The sequence below is a fragment of the Hirundo rustica genome, chromosome 1 (assembly GCF_015227805.2).
Source record: "Hirundo rustica isolate bHirRus1 chromosome 1, bHirRus1.pri.v3, whole genome shotgun sequence".
NCBI classification, from domain to species: Eukaryota; Metazoa; Chordata; class Aves; order Passeriformes; family Hirundinidae; genus Hirundo; species Hirundo rustica.
Window position 1 is genome coordinate 133,857,285 of NC_053450.1, and position 9,211 is coordinate 133,866,495.

Consider the following 9,211-nt stretch of genomic DNA (forward strand, 5'->3'; position numbering starts at 1 on the left):
TGCCTCTGGAGGCATTCAAAACCCACCTGGGTGTTCTGCTGTGTAGCCTGCTTCAGGTTACGCTGTCTTGACAGGTGTTGGTTAGATGATCTCCAGAGGTCCCTTCTAACCTTAACAATTCTGTGTTTCTGTGATCTGTGACAGCATCGGCGGTCAGTGCAGAGAAAGAGGGCTTGTAGATGGCCCTGCGGTGCCCTCAGCTTTGGCCACTGTCACTGTGCTCCAGCCCCAGCCCCTCTGGCCTGTAACACCCCCAGCACAGGCAGAGCTGCACCCGGGATGCTGCTGACACAGGAGCAGCTGTGAGCAGCTGGCCCGTCCCCAGATGAGCTCATGGCCTGGAGGGCAAAACGCGCCTCCCTGGCCCTGCCCCGCCTTGGCCGCCCTGGCTCAAGCTGCTCTTCAGCAGGAACCTGTCACCAGCCGCCTTTCCTTATCCTCTCATGGCAAAAGGGTGCTGCTGCAACCAGTGCCAGCTGCAGGGCTGTGGAACTGTACCCTCATATGTCACAGAATGGTAGGGTTGGAAGGGACCCTTAAAGATCAGAGAGTCCAATACTCTTGCAATGAGCATGAACGTTTTCCAGTAGATCTGGTTGTTCAGAGTTCCGTCCAGCCTGACTGAACGTTTCCAACGATGGGGGACCCACCACCTCTCTGGGCAAGCTATTCCTGCTTTCACCACCTTTATCATGAAAAACTAATTGTGGGGGGTGTTGGGTGTACCTGCAGTCCAGAACAGCTTCCCAGTTTGGTTAGTGGGGATGTCACTCCCCATGTTTGCTGTGTGCCCAGTATACTCTGTGTAGGTGGGAGTTGTGCTCTAGTTTCACTGTTACTTAAAATGAGAAACGCATGGTTCAGCCACATAAAAGCAAAGCTGAGCTCCAAGATCTGAATTCTATCTTGTTTGACATGGAAATTTCCAGTTGAAGACAAATGGAGCTTTTCCCTGAAAAAGCATAGCTTTTGATTTTGACATCTTCTGATTTACCTAATAAATTCTACCTTTCATTAAGCTATGCTGTGTATGTAACAAAGTATAATCCTCAATTCTTTGTTTTTAAACTGGCATGAAAATATGTCTCTCATGTTGTAGCAAAAACTGATGAATGCACAGGTGATTGAAAAGAAGCCATACGATGACACTGAAGGTAACAGTTTTCATCTTTTGTGTGTGCATGCTGACTTGTTTCTATAATGTATTAACCAAGAACTTCACAAAATTAGCCATTCAATTAATGCAAACATTTGTTTCCATATATAATTGTGACAACCATGCTGTAGAATTTGAAAAGATGACTGTGACACTTTTCTGTTGTAGTTCAGAAGACATTCATTCCCCTCCACGATTATTAAATAAGTAATTTTCTTGATGTTGAAAACATAATTTTTTAAAGTATTTTTTAATTTGGTTAACAGGTGCATGGAAATTGTATTGCTTGATTTTCCAAACTGCATTTTCAGTTCCTAGATACTGAGGACTGAGTTGCTACTCCACAGGACAAAACAAAAAGGTGAATCCATTGACAGACCGCTCAGAACTGAATTGGTGCTTTCCATGGTGTGAACTGGCATTTCAGATCTTCATTTTCTTATTCTAATATTCTCCTTTGCTATTGATTCAAAAGTCATTACCCCAGGTTTGTTTTTTGGTAGCCAGTACAGCTACAATAGTATAAGGTCAAAAATTTTAGTCCAGCCAACAAATATATCAAAATAAAAAAGCAGAATGCTTTCTCTTGCATTATTTGTGGCTGATTCTCTTTATATGCTACTTTATTGAACTCCTGTTACCAGAAGAGTACTTACATGAAAATGGGCACTTGAGTCATGTGCCCCAAAATGATAATGTATCACACAAAATCAGAGCAGTCATAGTCTTGTAATTCTTGATTTTATTTGAATTAAAGCTTTATTAAGAAGGCTATAAATCGGAATGTTTGTCATTGCTTTCCCGTGGGATTATTATTGCAGCACAAAGTCGTGAACCAAAGATTCCGACCTTTATGAGATGGTCATTAGATCAGTATTGATTCTTTTAGCAAGTATGGAGCTTTTTTCTTATGCAGGTATATGATTAACAATGCATGATTTGTTACCTCTTTCCTGAGCAGCTGTTCGGCCTTGCGAGTGCTCTCTAGCTACATTTTCATGGGAAAGCACCACAGGTTCTGTCCTCCAGCCTGCACTGTGTAGAGTGTGCTGGCTCTGAGCCTGGTCCTTCATTCCTAACCCACAGGGATATCATTCAGTGTCGATTCTCACCTACATTGTTAATTTCTTCTCCAGTTGTTTCTCCTCTTGCTATGTTCAAACCTATCTGACTTTAGCCTTTGGCACAGGGGTAAATGAGGGAACTCTTGAGATGTGGTCATTTACCAGGCTGTTGAACAGACACCACTAACTTGGTATCTAGTACATTTAAAAATTAAAATCAAGGCAGTTTGATGGATTTAACTTGTTCTTATGTTTTCCTTCTACCTTTTTGAGGTTTTGCAGTTTGAAAATTCTTGTTTGAAATTGAGACTGAAACAACTACAGCCTTCCTTCCATTGCTGTATAACTGATCTGTTCAAACAGGAAAAGCATAGAGGGCCCTATTTTGCATGGAGATTAGCATAAGAGCAAGGGTATATAAATACCTTTTATATACTTAAGCTCTCAGCAAAATTGGACCATGTCTCTGTAGTAAGAGGATGAAATTGGATAGTTACAGTTCTCTCAAATTATGTGCTAAGATCTATGGTCAGTGTTCTCCTCAAACACCCTGTTAAATGACTATCTCAACCAATCTGTTAAAATAGGAGATTATTTTCTCATAGCAGGTGTTTTTCTTTTTGTAACAAAGTCCAGGGCAGCATTACTATTTCTTCCTTTAAGGGACAGAACATAACAAAGGACTTTTGAAATGGCAAATGGAACAGATATTCTGGTTCTTCCTCTTGGCAATGGGAAAGCAAAGCCCTGGGGATTTCCTTGTGGCAAAAGAGTGAAAACAAACACATAAAATTTTGCTTCCTATCAGGGCAACAAAATCAAATAGAATATTTTTTGGCATACTATGCTCAACACAGCTAATTTTATAACCTAGCAGAAAAATACAGTGTTTCCCAGCCAGGAACATTTAGACCAACTCATTTTTTCTTATGGCAGCCTGCAATTACTCTAAAAATAAAGCTTATACTTCTTACCCATTCTTTATAAGGACAAAATGGATCTGAGAGATATGTTATTGTTCACTTGAAAAAAAAAAGGGTTTTTTTGTTGAAGTAAATAGATTATTAAAAATACCACCACCTTACTGTTAATTAAATGAAGAACAAAAATGAATGGTAAACACCTCAACTAAAGTATCTTCCTTCACTTGTTGGATTTCATCAATTTGTGATGTCCCCTTTTCAATAACTGTCCAGGTATGACTACTTCTCTCAGACCCTGTAGGATCTGAATTTCAGTATTCAAAAGCAAGGAAAGAAGCACAAACTGAAAAAAATTAAAACCATTTAGATAGTCTTTTGAGAAAGAGAGAAGATAAGAATGTAGTAAAGAAAAAGGAAAGGAAAAAAAGAGGAAAAAAGGGAAAGAATGAAGGAAAGAGAAGAAATGCCTTTGTAGAGCACATTTAATAAAATATAGTTGAGAAATACTGGCAAGTCATGTGAAAAAAGACAAGGTATCTCTTTCTTCCCACGAGAAATTACAAAATAAGAGTGATTCACCTAAAGTAGAGGCAATTCTTTCCCCTCATTTCCCCCCCTACACAAGGAAAAAAACCCCAAACATCCAGGTTTATGCTTCTATTTCTAAGGCAATCCAAGTAGAAAAACATTGAGGATTGTTTCTGATTTTGTTATATATCTGATTAATTTTATTCACCAGAAAGAAGCTAAAGGAAGGAAGGAAGGAAGGAAACCTTACCTAGATTTCTCTGACTATGGTTTTCCATAGCTATTGTGATGCCCAGCTGAGGGGTTTTAGGACCTTTGTTCTTGGTTTCATGTGGAGAACAAAGTCATATGCGACCTTTCCACTTCTTCTTGAAACAACATTTGCTCTGTGGTGTAAGTAACAGAATGTCAGAATTTTTTTCTTGATTTGTGGCTGCTCATCTTAGAAGGTATCTACGAAATGAGACAGTAGGTTCTAAAAGTGTGATCTTATGCCTGCAATAATTGTTGGACCCAAAGTCAGGGGGAAAATAGATTATTTTTCTAATTCATACAATTGCATCCAGACCAAAGCTTTCAGTCAGTTGATTTCTTAACCAAGAACAGACATACCCTCCTTCCTAGTAAAGTATTGCAAAACTGAAAAACTTACTCAAAAGACACTAATACTTGCCCGAATACTAAAGCAGCTGAGGAAAGCATAGGCTGGATTGTGGCTTGGCCACCATTTGACAGCCCGAGACTAGTGTGTTTTACGTTTTTAGCTTCTTGATTTCAAATTTCCTTCACAAAGCTGCAGACCACAGTTTTTTCTTGAGAGCAGAAGAGAAGTGAAAATCAAGATCATAGAATGTTTCCGGTTGTAAAGGATCACAGTGGATCATTTTGTCCAACCACCCTACCCATGCAGGGTTATCCTAGAGCACGTGGCACAGGACTGTGTGCAGATGGTTCTTTAATACCTCCAGTGAGGGACTCCACAACCTCTCTGGACAATTTGTTCCAGTGCTCGGTCATCTGCACAGTAAAGAAGTTCTTCCTCATATTCAGGTGGAATTTCCTGTGCATCGGTTTCTCCCTGTTGCCTCTTGTCCTATTGCTTGGAACCACCAAGAAAAGCCTGGTCCATCCTCTTGACACTGTTCCTTCAGAGACTGACAGACATGGATGAGGTCCCTTCTCAGCTGTCTCTTCTCAAGGCTGAATAGACTCAGTTCCCTCAGCCTTTCCTCCTAAGAAAGATGCTCCTGTCCCTTAATCATCTTTGCTCTCCTCTGTTGGACCCACCCCAGGAGCTCCATTTCTCCCTTGTACTGATGAGCCCAGAACTGGACACAGCACTCCAGATGTGACCTCACCAGGGCTGAGAGGAGGGGCAGGATCACCTCCCTTGACCTGTTGGCAATGGTCTTCCCAATGCACCTCGGGATACCGTTGGCCTGCAAGGCCACAAGGGCACTGCTGGCTCGTGGACAGCTTGTTGTCCACCAGGACCCACAGGTCCTTCTCCTCAGAGATGCTTTCCAACATGTCAGCTCCCACTCTGTACTGGTGAGGTACTATACTGTGTATTATGTATCATTATGGTGGTGAAAATGTATAAATATTTAATATGTAAAATATTTGTAATCTCATTATTACATGTACCTTGTCATAGATTAGGTCTTCAGTTAATTGTTTCTGAACATTTTGTTTCACTGAATGGGATTGTGCTGGCTGTGTAAAATATTCCCTGACAAACAAAAATGAACCCAACTTAGCAACTTAGCAACTCAGCACTGTAAAAGGAAAATCTTTATGTTTATAGAGCAACGAAAACTGAATTCCCACTCCTGTGAAGAATTATGTAGTTAATTCCACAGATATAAACTGAGACCAACGAGTTGTTACAGATCCTAAGAGTTAAGCAGTTTTTCACTATTGAGGCAATGGCTTTTTCTTTAGAATTTGTCATTCCTAACATATTTGTTTTCCAGCCATGAAACTTACAGGAATGTATTAGAATGAGTGATTTACTGTTGATGTAAGGGAACATAAGAAACCGTACTTGGTCAGACCAGTTGCTTATCTAATCCACTAATCCGTGTTCAAGAGCAGAAAAACAAAATGCTGTTTAAAGGAGAGTGTGCAATCTTGGCTGCTGTATTTTGTACTCTCCTCCCAAATCCATATTTACCCTAGTGATGTCATAGGGTACATACCTACAAAGCCCTTTTGGTGTCGCTTTAAGGGCTGTTGTTTCTGGGTTTGTCTAACCTCCTTTTGAACCTACTGATTATGTTTGCCTCCACAGCCCTCTCTGGCAGCAAGGTCCAGAATTTGTTCACTGCAAGAAGATGCACATTTTTAATCAGTTGTAAACCGATCTGCTATTTCTATTGAATAAACTCTATTCCTGTTAAGGTACATTTGTTTTAAAATAGTTCTGTGCTTATCTTGCCCACTGTCTTTTTTGTAAATCTTGATTTAATCCCCTTCTACCTTCTTCCCTCTCCTTTGAAGAGCTCCCACCTTTTTAGTCCCTTCCTGTAATGCAGCTGCTCCACACTCTGCTCATGTGAGAAGCACTGTATTGCTAGGTTAAATTATTAAAGGCTAGTTGTAGCAAAAACAAAGACCCAACGAGGGTCAGAGCAGCAGTGACAGGGGAAGAAAGCTCAGCAAGCTGATCAATGAAAATGAAGCCAAATTGCCTACTGCCAAGACTATCCAAGAGGAATGACCAGATCATTGTCACCGTCCCCCTTCCATCTACCAAACTTTCTGTAAGCTCACAGGTTTCCCCTGCTTCATTCATTCACCCTCATCTCATTCTAGTAGCTAAGTGTATCTCATTCCTACTTACCCCATGTGCTCCATTTTCTCTTCCTCACCATTGGCATTCCCCATCACCAATTTTCCCTTATTTTTTTAGCACCTTGGTGTCAGAAAGGTGTTAGAACTCAATTATGTGGAAGAGTTTCCAGGGATGTTGTGGTGGTTTTGACAGCAGCAGGGAACTGCACTCCAAATACACCTCTCCCTTTCCCCTTCCCTTTCTGGTAAGGGAGGGACAATGAAGGACAGAATATGGATTGAAATAGCAATTTATTGAAACAGAAAATCAATGGAATAAGAAATGCACAATAACAACAGCCGTTGTTATTAATAGCAAAAGTATGCAAAAGAGAAGATGTTTTACCCACAAAAGGGTATTTACCACCAGGAACAAAACCCCTTGATGGCAGACGCTTCCCATATTCTGTCTCCATGCTGCCTGGCCCCCTGGCTCGTTTCCACCTCACACCTCTCTCATCAGCACCACAGGCCCATGGTTGTGGTCCAGAGAAAACAGGAAGGGAAGTCTGGTGGGTGGCAGAGGGATCAGGTCTGCAGGGTTAATGCTGACAGCCCCCACCCTGGGGCAAGCCAGGCACACTCCTAGTTCCAGTGCCACAGCTCTTCCGGCTGAAACCACCTCCCAGCAATGATGTTTGTGGTGTAGAATAAACAGCTGGGCAAGGCCACCAAGCCCCTGCTCTGTAACCAGGGCAGAGGTGCTTAGGAATAACTGAGAAAGGATGTTAAACAGGGCTGAATAAAACTTTATGAGATTGCGTGGTTCAGCTGTTGTGTTGTGATATGGAGTGTTTCAGGCCAGGCTGATAATAAAAAATGCTAACAGATTTTATTGCTGTTCCCATGATAAGGCTGTCTTGATGGAAAGTACATGGCAAGACAGAGTCCGTTGCAAACACTGGACGAGATGAACAAGTTATTGGTAATTGCACCAAAGACAATGAAGATGTGAAGTATTTCTGTGACTGTAGGGGACAAATCTTGCTCTGAATAGCTAAGTAAAAGTCCCATTGGTTTCAGTGGGAATTTTGCCTCTGCAAGAACTAAAGGTGACAATTTAATATTTAAAGTAGAACAGTGATTTCAGCACAAGGATGAAACAAAAGTTCTTAGGAATTTTCTGAATATAGTGAATATATATATTATATATATAATGCACCATCTAAATCTGGTTTCAGTTGGTTCCTCATTTTGCGTAATGTTTAAGAGTGTTTTACTTTCATTGTGCCTTACATGAAAGTTTTCTTTCATTTAGCATACAGTGTACACTTTACCAGGAAATCAAACAGCAATGTCTGCTATTATTTGAAAATAACTCAGTTTATATACAGATCATGATGAAAAGTGGAACAATTTCTATGACTTGGTCCCCAAACTTCAGAAACGGTATGTCAGTGAACCACTTATAACCTCACTGGTGTTCATCTGTATCGTAGATTTTGAACAGATTTCCCTAGAAATGCCTCAAAGGGTATTTCAGGGTTGGAGATGTTTGCAACTTAATAGGTTCTGCAGGTCAAACTCTACACATACCTGGGCTCTCTGAATTTATTCATTCCATTCCCCAGCTCCATGCGGATAACCTACTCTCCCATCCCCTCTGTTTCAAAGATTTGCTTCAGTGTTTTCAGACTCTCCCATGGGTCATTCACTTGTCCTCCGGCTTACCCATCTCTCTTTCTAAGGATTTCTATTCTCTACTAACTTGATGATGTTCATTGATCTCATTCAGTATCCTCCACCTACTTATTTTTACCCTTTAACGCCCACTGGGCTCCTTTACTCTTTCCTCTCATAAGAAAATATAAATGCTTGCAAAGTCTCCTTTCCTCTTCTTCACAGCTCTCCAAATGTTGTTTTCCTTCTGATTCCATGTTGATGCCTTTTTGCATGGCTTGATTGTCCCAGAATACGCTTTGGTCTGTCATTAATTATCAGGGAATATATAAAGATGTGAAAAAACAAAGATGTACAAAGTCTATTGGAAATTAGAAGGGGGAAAGCCATCGTTATTTTAATTATGTGTGACATCTAACAATTGTTAGATTTCTAAACTAAAGTTGCAGAGATTCTTGAGGAGCTCTAAAAATGGCTTGGTTTTTTTTTTTTCCAATTTCAGCTTCTTGTTTATTTTCTTTTTAAGGATTTCCTGTTAGAATATTTTTGAATGAATGAGATGCACTGTTCAGAAGTTATTCTGGTATATGCACAGGTACAGGCAAGAGAGAAGTGCCATTCAGTTTTCTATATGAGTCACAGGACTGAAAAAATTAAGCAGAGAAATAATTAGAGTGGGCTTTATGGCCATTCCTTTAAGTCCAGCAATAAGATACTTCTCAGCATTACAAGTAATGGAGGTATTCATGTGGAAAATTCTTTTTCAGCAGAGCACATTCAACAATAAATTGTAAGCATGTACATAAAGACTGTACATGACTGCAAACTACAAATTTGAACATCCAGTTAAAAAAATCTCCACATTTGCCTTGCTTCTTTTTTTAGTAGTGAGCCCCCCCAAATATTAAATTTAAGGACCAAATACTTCTATCAGTAGCAATGGTAGTATTCTACAAGTCCACAGAGACTACATATTTTTAACCAAGTCAAAGACATAGCATATTTATGTCAGCTATGTCAATATGACATGCTATGTCATGCTATGAATATGAAATATATATATAAAGAAAAAAATACAAAACAAC